This window comes from Chaetura pelagica, unplaced genomic scaffold (assembly GCF_000747805.2).
Source record: "Chaetura pelagica isolate M959 unplaced genomic scaffold, ChaPel_1.0 scaffold76, whole genome shotgun sequence".
In the NCBI taxonomy this organism is placed as follows: Eukaryota; Metazoa; Chordata; class Aves; order Apodiformes; family Apodidae; genus Chaetura; species Chaetura pelagica.
The window spans coordinates 10,261,318-10,272,495 of NW_009970723.1; positions in this window are offsets into that span (position 1 = coordinate 10,261,318).

An 11,178-nucleotide genomic window follows, 5' to 3' on the forward strand; every position below is an offset into this window, starting at 1 on the left:
TTTAGACTGGACATTAGGAAAAAAATTTTCACAGAAGGAGTGGTTAGACACTGGAATGGGCTGCCCAGGGAGGTGGTTGAGTCACCATCCCTGGATGTGCTTAAGGGTCGTTTGGATGTGGTGTTGGTGGATATGGTTTAGGGGAGAACTTTGTAGAGTAGGGATGATGGTTGGACTCTGTGATCCCATGGGTCTTTTCCAACCTGAATAGTTCTATGATTCTATGGTTCTATAAATAAGAAGGGTGAGGCACATACTGGAACAACTTAAAATATTTGCAGTGGAAACCAGTGTTGCAGACCAGAGGTGTATGGACTGAGAACTGACCCTTTGGGCCATGACTCACCACTTCGTCACTCTGAAGGACCATATCTGGCGATGGCAGCATTTGCCACTTGATGGCTTCTTCATGGGTTGCTGGTGCCCTGCTCCAGAGGGTGCTGGCTCCTTAGGCTGACTTGTGCAGGAATCTTCATGGTCTTCATATGGACACATCATCACTTTCCTGGATCAAGGCTGCAGCACTCCGTGCACTGTATGACAGAGCCTGCCAGGTAGACCTGTCTAGGCATTAGTTTCTCCAGAAAGGGAAGGGGGCCTATCTGCAGGAGCCTGCCTGGAGGTCTGATTGGAGAATTATAGCTGTATGACATCACTTACAACACTTGAGGTTGGCTCAAGAGCTTTGCAGCTAATTAACACTCATTGCAGTTTTATGGACTTTGCCATAGCAGTGTGTTCTTGCAGGAGGTGTCCATCCTAACCAGTGCATCCGATTCAGAATCCTAAGAATAGAGATACAAACAGGAAGCCTCTGGATATTCAAAAGAAGACCATCCACTGAGGACAAGGAGAGTGGGCAGCCCTTCCAAAAAATGAGGTCACTGGAAATGTTCCTGCATTTGTGCAAGGTCTGTTGCTGAGCTTGAAGATGTTCCAGCCCAGTTCTCTGCCCAAATGCACTGTCTTCTCTTTTGAAAGGCAGAAGTGTAAATTACAGGTGGGCTTGACCCAGAAGCTGGGATCTCAACAATGACATGTTTCTGGAAACTTCTGATTCAAGTCCAAGAGTTGCTGATTGTCTCCAGGACTGAACACATGAGTATGTGCTCAGCTGCCCCTGGAGTTCAAGCTGAGTGGATCTGGAGTCCTCTCTTATTTCACCTGTACAACCTGTACTTTAGCCTGAATCTCAGCCACATTTATTGGACAGGCTGAATTCTACCTGGCAATTATAAGCCTACATCCTAAGAGCTTCTTTCTCCTGGAAGCTGCAGAATCCTCCCTGCTGCCCTGGGCAGCTCATACCCCCAAACCATCGTGGTGTGGAAAGCTATATTTGGGGTTTGCAACTTAAAAAAGAGTTTAAGAGAGTTGTCTCTCCCAGTTTTTTGTCCCGTGATGTCTTGTACCATGCAGGTGACCACAGCAATCCAGAACAGCTTATTTTATGTGGAAAAGCTGATTGTTCCTTTCTTGAGCTCTCCTTTGTGCTCCACTTTCTAGACAGTTAATTGTCATCCTGGTTCTTTGAGCAATGAGACAATGGCATCAGATCTCAGGTCACAGCATTTACAGCTTCTCTGGCTTCTTCCCTGCTTCCTTGCACCCTCCAGAGGTTTAAAAAAGAAGGTAACTGGAGAAGAAGGAAGATTGTCCAGACCTGTTTTTCTGTTTTTGCTGACCCCCAAATGTTCATGTCCTGCAGTCCTCCTGGAGCAAGGGAGGATGCTGCCACACCTTTTAATGCATTTTACTTTCCTGGCAGCACTGCCCCTCTGCCCAGGGGGGCTGAGGTCACTCGGGGTCCTGACATGCCCTTCCTTGTGGCACAGGGCAGGAAGTGCTCTTCTTCCTGTGGCAAAATGTGCAAAGGGATGGCACCTGAGGACAGCTCACCTCTACACCACGTGGAGCCTGGGCAGACTTCCAAGATTGCTCCCAGGAGGGTGGGAATAACAGAACTAAAAAGCCTCAGCCTGCTCCCACCTGCCCCCAGGCATGTCCCCCAGGTGTGTTCCCCCGGTAAGTCCCCTCTCTCCACAGGCTGCCAGTGACACACAGGGTGGCTGTGCCCTTGTGCTGGAGCTGGGGTGGGTGCAGGCAGAGGAGAGGTTGGCATTGCTGGTGAGAGGAGCGTGGCAGCAGGGTTTCTGGCTGGCTGGAGCTGCCTCTCGAGGGCTGCCAGCTATGTGTCCCCTGTACCACACTGCTAGAGACAAGAAGGGAGGAGGTGTGCAGGAGCAAAGGCAGTTTGTCCCCCTGCACGGCAGGTGCCACAGAACCACCATGTTCATACCCGTAATCCCACTGCCAGCTCGTGGCCAGTGACTCAGTAACCCTGAGTCAATTTTTAACTTTCCCAGCACATGAGCTCCTTTTTCAGCAAGATGACGTGGCCTCCTGGAAGGCTCAGGCACTGACGAAGCAGCTGTCTTGCTGGATTTCCCCTCCTGCTGCTGATAAAAACCACTGCTTCCTTCCCCAGCAGAGGGTGGGTGCCTCCAGCCCCATCTCTGTCCCATTCCCTGGGGCAGCTGGCTGCCATCTGTCCTCCCCAGTGCCCCTCCATTCCCCAGTAGAAATACTAGGTCCCAATACCAATTTTGTGCACCTCATCCCTCACACTCCCTGTGGGAAGGATGATGGAAGAAGCTGTCCCTGGTGGTACGTTCTAAATGCACGGAGAGGCCTCAGTGCAGCATGAGGTCGGGGAAGGGGGTTTCAAGGCTGTTGGCAGCATATGGCCATCACACCCAAATAGCACTTGGGCACTGTCACTGTTGGTCCTGCCCTGGGCAGAGGTGTCAAGGGTAATCAGTAGGCATGTGGCCACCCTCCATCCACTTTAAGTGCTGATTTTGTGTTACCCTGGGGAGAATAATGAGCTGCTTTTGGAAGCACACTAACAGCTTTCTGGAAGCAAATATGTTACATGTGCTCTATTGAGGCATAGTGGTGCTACTGCTCTTCTTCAGAGTGGGGGTGAGCCCAAATCAATCAATTAGCACTGATTAACCAGGAGGAAGAGGAATGCTGTCTCAGGTAACATAACCCTGCTCCTTGAGTGCTGCAGCAGAGCCCTTCAGGTCATGGGGCTCCTCAAGCACAGCCTCAGATGCATGGGGTAAAGTTGTTTCTGGCTGCTTTTAAGTAAAGAATAAAAGTGAGAGTATCAGGGCTTTGGAAGGGTGTGCTGTGGGGGAGAAAGGGATGGGCAGCAGGGCTCGGGGGACAGGGTCAGGCAGTGGGACATGGTAGGGGAGGCACAGACCCCATGGGCAGCTGGCTCACTAGGCCACCTTTGAGATGTACCTTAACCTCAGTGCTTGCTGGTTCTCAGAAATTTGCACTTCATCACTTTCACTTCTTGTTTCCTAGTTTTCAGCAGTGCAGCCTGCACAGCAGGCAGGGCAGCACTGCAGTGGCCCCAGGTTTGCTTGCTTGTTCTCAGTGCAGCATTGCAAGCAGCCCCGGAGGTGCAGGGCTGCAGGGCAGCACCACAGGAGCTCTCCCACTCCTAGTGCTCAGCCCTGCTCCCAGAAATCAGAGTTGACTCCGTGTGCCTAGCCCTCTTGAGAGGCATCATATCTGCTTTGTGACAGACTAGGGGCTGGGGTTGTGGTGTTAATTCAGCAGGGAGCTCTGGTGGGCTCTGTCCACTTGAAGTTGATGGAAGCTGTCGCCAGCCGATGTTGTTTGACTTATGTGGGGAGGAAAAGAGCAGTTTCCCACAGAAGCCCAGCTACACGGGTGATGGGATTTGTATGCACTCTAACGAGGATCATCCCTGCCTGCAGATCTTCTGCCTGCCTGAACTGAGAGGCCTTGGAGACACCAATTTTCACCCTTTTTTTGTTGTTCCAGGGCTGGAAGTTTTAATACTGTATTTTGACACTTGGGTGTTAGTGGGAGCAAAACTTAAGTGTCCTCTTGAACTTGGGGAGACTTCTTAGCCCTGCCTGCAGTGGAAGCCACCTGTACCCAGCACCTCAGCAGAGGCAGCCTGAGATGTCCTCACATGGCCCTTCCCTGGCACGCCGGAGGAAAGGCTGCTTGGGCAAATCTGGGAAGAGCAACACAGTGTATTTGCTGCACTATTTTAAGCATGAAGAGATACCAAGCTATGCCAACCTTCCATGAGGACGTGAACAGATGAAATCATGGTGTAATTTATGATTATGTTAAAATTGCAATGTGTGAGCTGCTATGGTGACTGAGGATTGAGTATCAGCAGCAGCCTGCACGTCAGATTGCAGGAGGCACCAAAGTTTGAGGGATGCTCAAAGGCAGGTTCTTCTTGTTTCTCAGATCTGCACAGCACTTGGTGAGATTTGAGTGGAGATGAATGTCTCCCCCTCTGTTTTCAGTAGGAGAGTTTGCCCTCGGCTTTCCTGGGAGTGTCATGGTGAGGTGTGTGTGGGATCAGGAGCAAGTCACAAGAACAGTCCTTGCAGGGCTATGTGTGTCTCTGTCAGCCTAATTGAAGCCTAATAATGAGGATTGCCATTCTCTTTATTTTTAATTATGGGGTAGGACTTTATTTTAGAGGGTAAAAGTAGCCCTGTAATTACCTTGTATGATCACTCAGTTATTAGCTGGTCTCTGACTCTGCAGACACCCAGGACACCCCTTGGCAGACTGTCATGTGGGCTGGACGGGACCCCTGGCAAAACCATCCCCCCCTGTTACCCAGACCATGCTCAGAGCCCATGGGGACAAGGACAGCTCAAGGCTCCAAGCACAAGCAGACAAGCCCTGTCAGTGAGGCACAGCCTCATGCTTCTCACCCTCCAGCCCCAGCCATGCTGGTGCATGGGGTTGTTCCTCCCCAGGGGCAGGAGGTGGCATTGCCTCTGCCCAGACAGGTGGCAGCCCTGCAGGCCTCGCCTGGGTCTGAAGGACTGAAGAGATCCTGTGGTCACTGCAGCAAGGCTTGGATGTGGCCTCACTGGGTGTGAGGGAGGAGAGCAGTGCCTTGGTGCAGGGAGCCAGCTGCCTGGTGACCTGTGGGCTCACACCTGTGCTTAAAACGTGCTGAATGGGTTTATTTTTCCTTCTGCTGACAAGCCCTGGACAGATGGAATCCCTGTTGTTGGCTTAGCCTCCATGACTACGCACTGCCTGCACCCCACACTGCTGGGAGTGGGGGAAGATCTCTCATCCTCCCTCTCACCCCCCTCAGGTTTGCTGCTTTAGCTGAGCCACTCTGGGGGCTGCCTGGTATTTCAGTCACTGAAGAAATTACCAACTCGTTTATGTAACGTCTCGTGTGACTGCTGGGTCTTCACAGAGATGCAGCTGTGAACAAGAACTATTGGCAGAATAAGAAAATCTGCCAAAAAACTACCCTGCAGTTCCCCGTGGGGATCAGATTGCTGGGCCAGAGGCCCCTCCACTGTCCCACAGTAGCATCCATGCCTGTGTGCTGTGGCTGTGTCCCCTTCTGCTACAGCTCAGCTTTTCAGGCAAGGCCACAGCAGCTGCATTAGTTTGTCCTTCCCGGGGCACATGCAAGTTCCCTTATTGAAAAGGATCTTCTGGTCTGCCCTGTTTGCCAGGCCCTGTCCCAGCAGCACAGCACTCAGCACCACGATGTCTTCTCACCCAGCCTTGCCTGGCAGTGCAGCAGTGCCCCTCTCTCTGCTGCAGCTTCTGCTCGGGTGGATGGACGGTGGATGCTCAGCAGACATGGGAGGCATATCACGCGTTTCCACAGGAGCTGGGCACTGCTGGCTTTTGCTTTCCTCCAGGCTCCCTGATGAGGCCTTTCTGGCAGCCTCTCACCCCTGGTCACTGGTGCATGTGGTGGGGCAGGAGGGGTGGGCTCCCCATACACATGTGGGCAAACCTGGGCAGTGCCAGGACACCAAAGCCCACAGCACTTCCTGACTTTCCCGGTGTGGAAACTCCAAGCTTAGATTGTCCAAGGGTTATTTTGGGTGTACATGTGTCCATGCCACTGGCAGCAGACCCGGTGTCCCCATGTAGGAACGGAAACCCCATGGGTGCAGCAGTGGTAGGTGGGAAGGCTGAGCAGCAGTGCCAGCTCCCCTCTCAGCAGTGAAGTCTAAGTGGGAAATAACAAAGAAATGCCTGCAAAATAAAAAGGCTTTTGATGTGAATAGAAATGTTTATCATTATCTGGATTTTTTTCCATGTAGATAAGGCTCAGAAAATGTATTTTCTCAGTGACATGCAGCAAGCTCTAGTAGGTGTACCCATTTCAGGATAAAAAGAACAGAAGCTGCTTGCTTGGTGAACCTGAAAGCTTTCTCAGAATTACAAAAGAAACAAATGAACTTCATCATATTAACTCCTGGGTGGTCGCCTGAGTCTTTGTGAGCAGTATCCAGCCCATCCCAAATGGTGTTGTTCTAAGCCTGCACAAAGACAACTTCAGATGATCTCATGCTCTTTTTCAGCAGTGTAAGTTGTTGCCAGCACCAGTCAGGTAAAACCTCCATGCAGGAAGACAACTGCTGCTCTTGCTGGTGAAGGAGCACCCTGTGGCACCAGCATGTCCCAGCAGCCTCCCTGGGGCCTTTGCCACGGCCTCAGCATGCAGAGCATCCTGCCCACTCGCCTCTGCCATGCAAACCCTGGCCAGAAGTGGCCCCTGCTAGTGCCTTCTGCAGGCACCAGTTGCCACAGAGCTACTTAGAGCAGTTCTTGCCCAAAGCCAAGCTTAGCATGGCATCTTCCAAACAACTGCTATCAGAACATCAACTGTTGAAGATGATATGTGGTCATATTTATAAAGAAAGAAAAGCTATGTCTAGATTGTACCTTTCCCTCCAACACTGTGTTTTCAAAGGTGGTTTCTCAGACTGTGTTTTGATCTCAGGTGAGTGGGGCCACTAAATTTTGCAGTACTTATATTGATTCAACAGTTGTTGCCAGTCTCTTTGGTTCAGGAAATCAAAGTTCTTCAACAAAGGACTTAATTAGGACTTAATTAATTAGGCTGTTTTAATCTTACTGCACATGTACTTCAGGAATTTTGGAATATTAAGAACCCCCAGAGACTCCTTTCTTCTCTCCAGTTACCATGGTTCATCTTGACAAGCAGTGAAACCTTCACTTGCAGGCAGCTGCTGGCAATGCCAGGAGCTTTGGGGAGCAATTAAAGCAAGTGGGAACAATCTCATGTTGCTTCTGGAAGAGGCACCAGAGACTGGCTCCACAATGAGTTTGTGGTGGGTGAAATGTTTTTTAAAAATCCCAGGGCAATGGAAACTGCATTAACTCCACATTCTCCCTTTCCCATCCCCTCTCCTCATAACTGAGCTGGTAGGAGACAGCAAATGCTAGAAACTGTTGAAATCTCTTTATTCCCCCTGGATCGTGACCATGTGTGATGGTCACACATGGTCCTGATGTCTAACATAAATCTCCCCTTGTCCTATCACTATCTTCTCTGATGAAAAGCCCCTCCCCAGCTTTCCTGTAGCCCCTTCAGGTACTGAAAGGTGTTATAAGGTCTCCCCAAAGCCTTCTCTTCTCCAGGCTGAACAGCCCCAACTCTCTCAGCCTGTCTCCATAGCAGAGCTGCTCCAGCCCTTTGATCATCTTCTGGACCCTCATGGTTACAGCACCATGGAATCAAACCCTAATCTTGTGGCAAATGTTACTAGGTGTCATCAGCACATTGTTTACCATCAAGTAACACAACACAAGAATGACAGAAACCCACTGATGAAAACCCTTTGCATGTATTGTCCATAAACAGAAAGTTCACCTTCATCTCTCCTTAGGGGAAAAAAAGACAAAGCAATGTGGTTTTTTACTTCCTAACCTAGTTTTGTTTCAGGTATAGAGAAAATGAAGCCACAGGAGTGGCTGATGGATGAATCACCCCAGCTCAGGTCACAATCCTCTCCAGAAACACACCTTTGCTCCCCAGGATGGAAAAGCCAGGTACTGCACACAGCCCTTACAGGTGTGCAGGCTGAAGTGGTGTGTGCAGGCTGCGGTTTCCTCACGGGCTGTGATCACAAAGGGTGTCCTGCACTCTCCTGGGGTTGACACTGGCATCGTTGTGCCCTTGGGATCAGGGACTCCATCCAGTTGTCACCGTTTGACTCAGGTCCGACAACAATGCTCTTGATCCCCTCCCCGTCCCACCCAGGTAGGGAAGGAGAGAGAGAAAAAGAGAGACTTGGCTGGATTGAAAACTAAACAACATAGCTTTAATTAAACACTAATGATATAAGAAAATATATACAATTATATACAAATATGTTCAGGTATGGGCAAAAGCCTCTCGCCTCCCCCACCCCCAGCAACTCCCACAGCATCTCCTGAGCTGGAACAGTCCCGAGAAAGGAAAATTGGCTTCATCCTGGCTCAAACCAGGACAACAAGGCTACACACAAGCAACAGAGCAGGCATAAGTCAGGACACGGAGGGGAAGCTCCTCTGACTTTAGCCATCAAAAATCTGGGGCTCACTTGCCCATGAAAGGAGAGAGGAGCATCTCTGGGACATCCAGTTTACGCTGCCTGTTACAGAGGATGTTGGTCACCCATGTAAAGGGTCATTTTCTTTTCTTCTGGCTTTAGAGGGAGGCACAGGGATTACTACCACCCTGCACACTGAAGTGGCTCATGGAGACAGGTGGAGAGCAGATGGAGGTGGCATCCACTCCCACTTCGTCTCCTCCATCTAGAGTACAGTAGTACCAAGACCAAGGGTTAGATGCTTTATGGTTCAGCACTGTGCCCTCTTTTATGGCTTGATGCTGAGGAATACTGTCCAGGGTTCTCTGAGCTCAAAAATGCTCCATTAGGCTGGATACAGTTTTGACTATGGGAAGCTTGATATCTTTCTCCTACTACATGACCCAGCATCCCAGATGCTTGCTGTCATGAGACAGATCATGATGCTGTCCTATGAGCTAGGCAGAAAGACAGACAACACACGTTGCCACTCTGCTATGAGAGCTCCAGCTCATCATTTACTACAGGAAATGGAGTTTCAGCATGGATTGCTAACAGCTCCCACTTGCAGATGCCAAGGCTTTAGTACTTAGGTCTCTGGGCAATTCTCTATGGAGGATACAGAGCAGATGGAGCTGCCAGGCACTCATCGACAGAGGCATGAACTCCGGCATCGTCTCCAGCCTCTGGAGGAATTCTGCAGATGCACTGAACAACAGCCGTGAGTGTAACTCACCCCCAGGGCAAGTGCTTTGTGTGCCCCTACAGAGCCCCGCATTTGCTGCCATTATCAACAGCACAAACATCCGCTAAGAGAACTCCCTCTTCTCTCAGGTAAGTCAGCATCTTCTGGCAATTCTGAGAAGCAACAAACCTTTCTCTCAGTGCCCCTTCCTCAGCTACAGAATAGCCAGACGTCTACACAGCATCCTCAGGCTCTCCACCAGAGATGCAGGGAAAGGGGGGTGTCAGATACCTAAGAGCTACTGTTGAAAGTAACTACAAAAATACTTGATTTTCAAGCAACAACATAAGCAATATTTGAATTTTTTTGAAATGTAGATTTTACTTCTTGCTGTAATATGCCACTGAAATGGCATTGGAGTGTCTGATATCTTCTTGGTCTGTTGGGTTTTTTTTTGTTGTTTTGGTTGTTGTTTGTTTTGTTTTGTTTTGAATTGGGTTTTGTCCTCAGCTGCATATGGTCTTAGCATAAGGAGTTTAAGTCTATGACACAACTGGAAACCTTAGCACAAGCTACATGAAAGAAAAGACATAATTAAAGAGGATCCAACATCACAAGAAATAGTAGTGCAGTCCATTCTGTAGGGCTAACAACTAAAAGAAAAATGTATCAGCAGAGTGTAACAGACATTTCTTGAATAAAGGTCATCTCGCTCATCTCACTTGCACGTCTTATTCCCTCTTATTTGTCCCAGGAACCTTGTTAGGGAGAGTGCAATGTAGGTTTTGCTCAGTATGTGACAAGAAGTCTGCTCCAAATTCAGTTTATATTTGCTCAAATGTATCTGCAAGTTTCTACAGGGTTTAAATTAAATCTTGAAGTTTCTTGTTTGAATAATAAATGCTTGAATCAAACATTTGAATTAAAAGTTCTCTTATACAAAATCAAGTCAAGCGTGGCAGCCCTGTAGACTGAAGTCCATTCTTTAGCCAGGGAACATGAGCAGGAGCACGGCAGGCACCCACCTTCAGTTTCTCTACCAATGTCTCAGCTGTGGCCTTTAGGGACAGCTTTCAGGGACAAAGAAGAGTTTAGGCTTCCTCATTATTTGTCCAAGAAAATGTCATTTCCTATTCTCACACCACAAAACCTAGAGGGCACCAATGATAAGTGGTGTGATTGCAGCAGAGAAAGAGCTGGCCTGTTGGTTGGCCTTTGATGGGTGAACTTTGTCATCACTAGTCTGTCCTGGATGCCTGCACTGAATCCATCCAGCTCCTTGGAGATTTATCACCTGCTCTGTCAAGTGCAGGAGGAGCTGACAGGCAGGGGAAGGAGGTTTCTCACATCAAATTCCCAGGTTCCAATGAACTGAATTTCTAGGGAATCATTTCAGAATATTGTATCAGTGATGATGATGATGGCCATAAACACATACTTTCCTGATGACTCAGAACTGTCTCTCCATTTCACTGGTTGACTTGTCATTCCGCCCTCAGCCTTGGACAAGATTTTCATATTCCAGAGCTTTAATGACCATAATGCCTTAACTGGCTAATCTGCAAAAATGACTCAGGTGTCCATTGCATCATCCTGCAAGGACATCTTCGTGGCTTCATCCCTGAAACTTAGTTTGTGCAGTGTGTGTTTCAGAGAAGTGGCTGGCGGGTGGGGATGCAGCCCTCAGAGCACAGCCATGTTCAGCAATGGTGGCTACACACACGAATTGCCAGGCCAAGGTGCTCCCAGAGACAGGAAGACAGCCCAGCAAGAAGGTCAGATGTGGCACAGGGCAGAGACATCAAGATTTGAACTTACTTGGAGAAGAAGATGCATCCTCTGCATTTTGCAGCAAATACCATATAAACAGCATTACCAGAAGAAAGTGAACAGACAATTCAGTAATTGACTATCTTGCTTCATCTGTTTGATAGGGAAAGGGAAAAAAAGAAAAATCTTGACATTCAGGGACAGAAAATCTGGAGTGTTTTTTTTTTTTTTTTTGCTTTTTTTTTTTTTTTTTTTGGTGTCTGAGTAAAGTTTCTTTTTAAG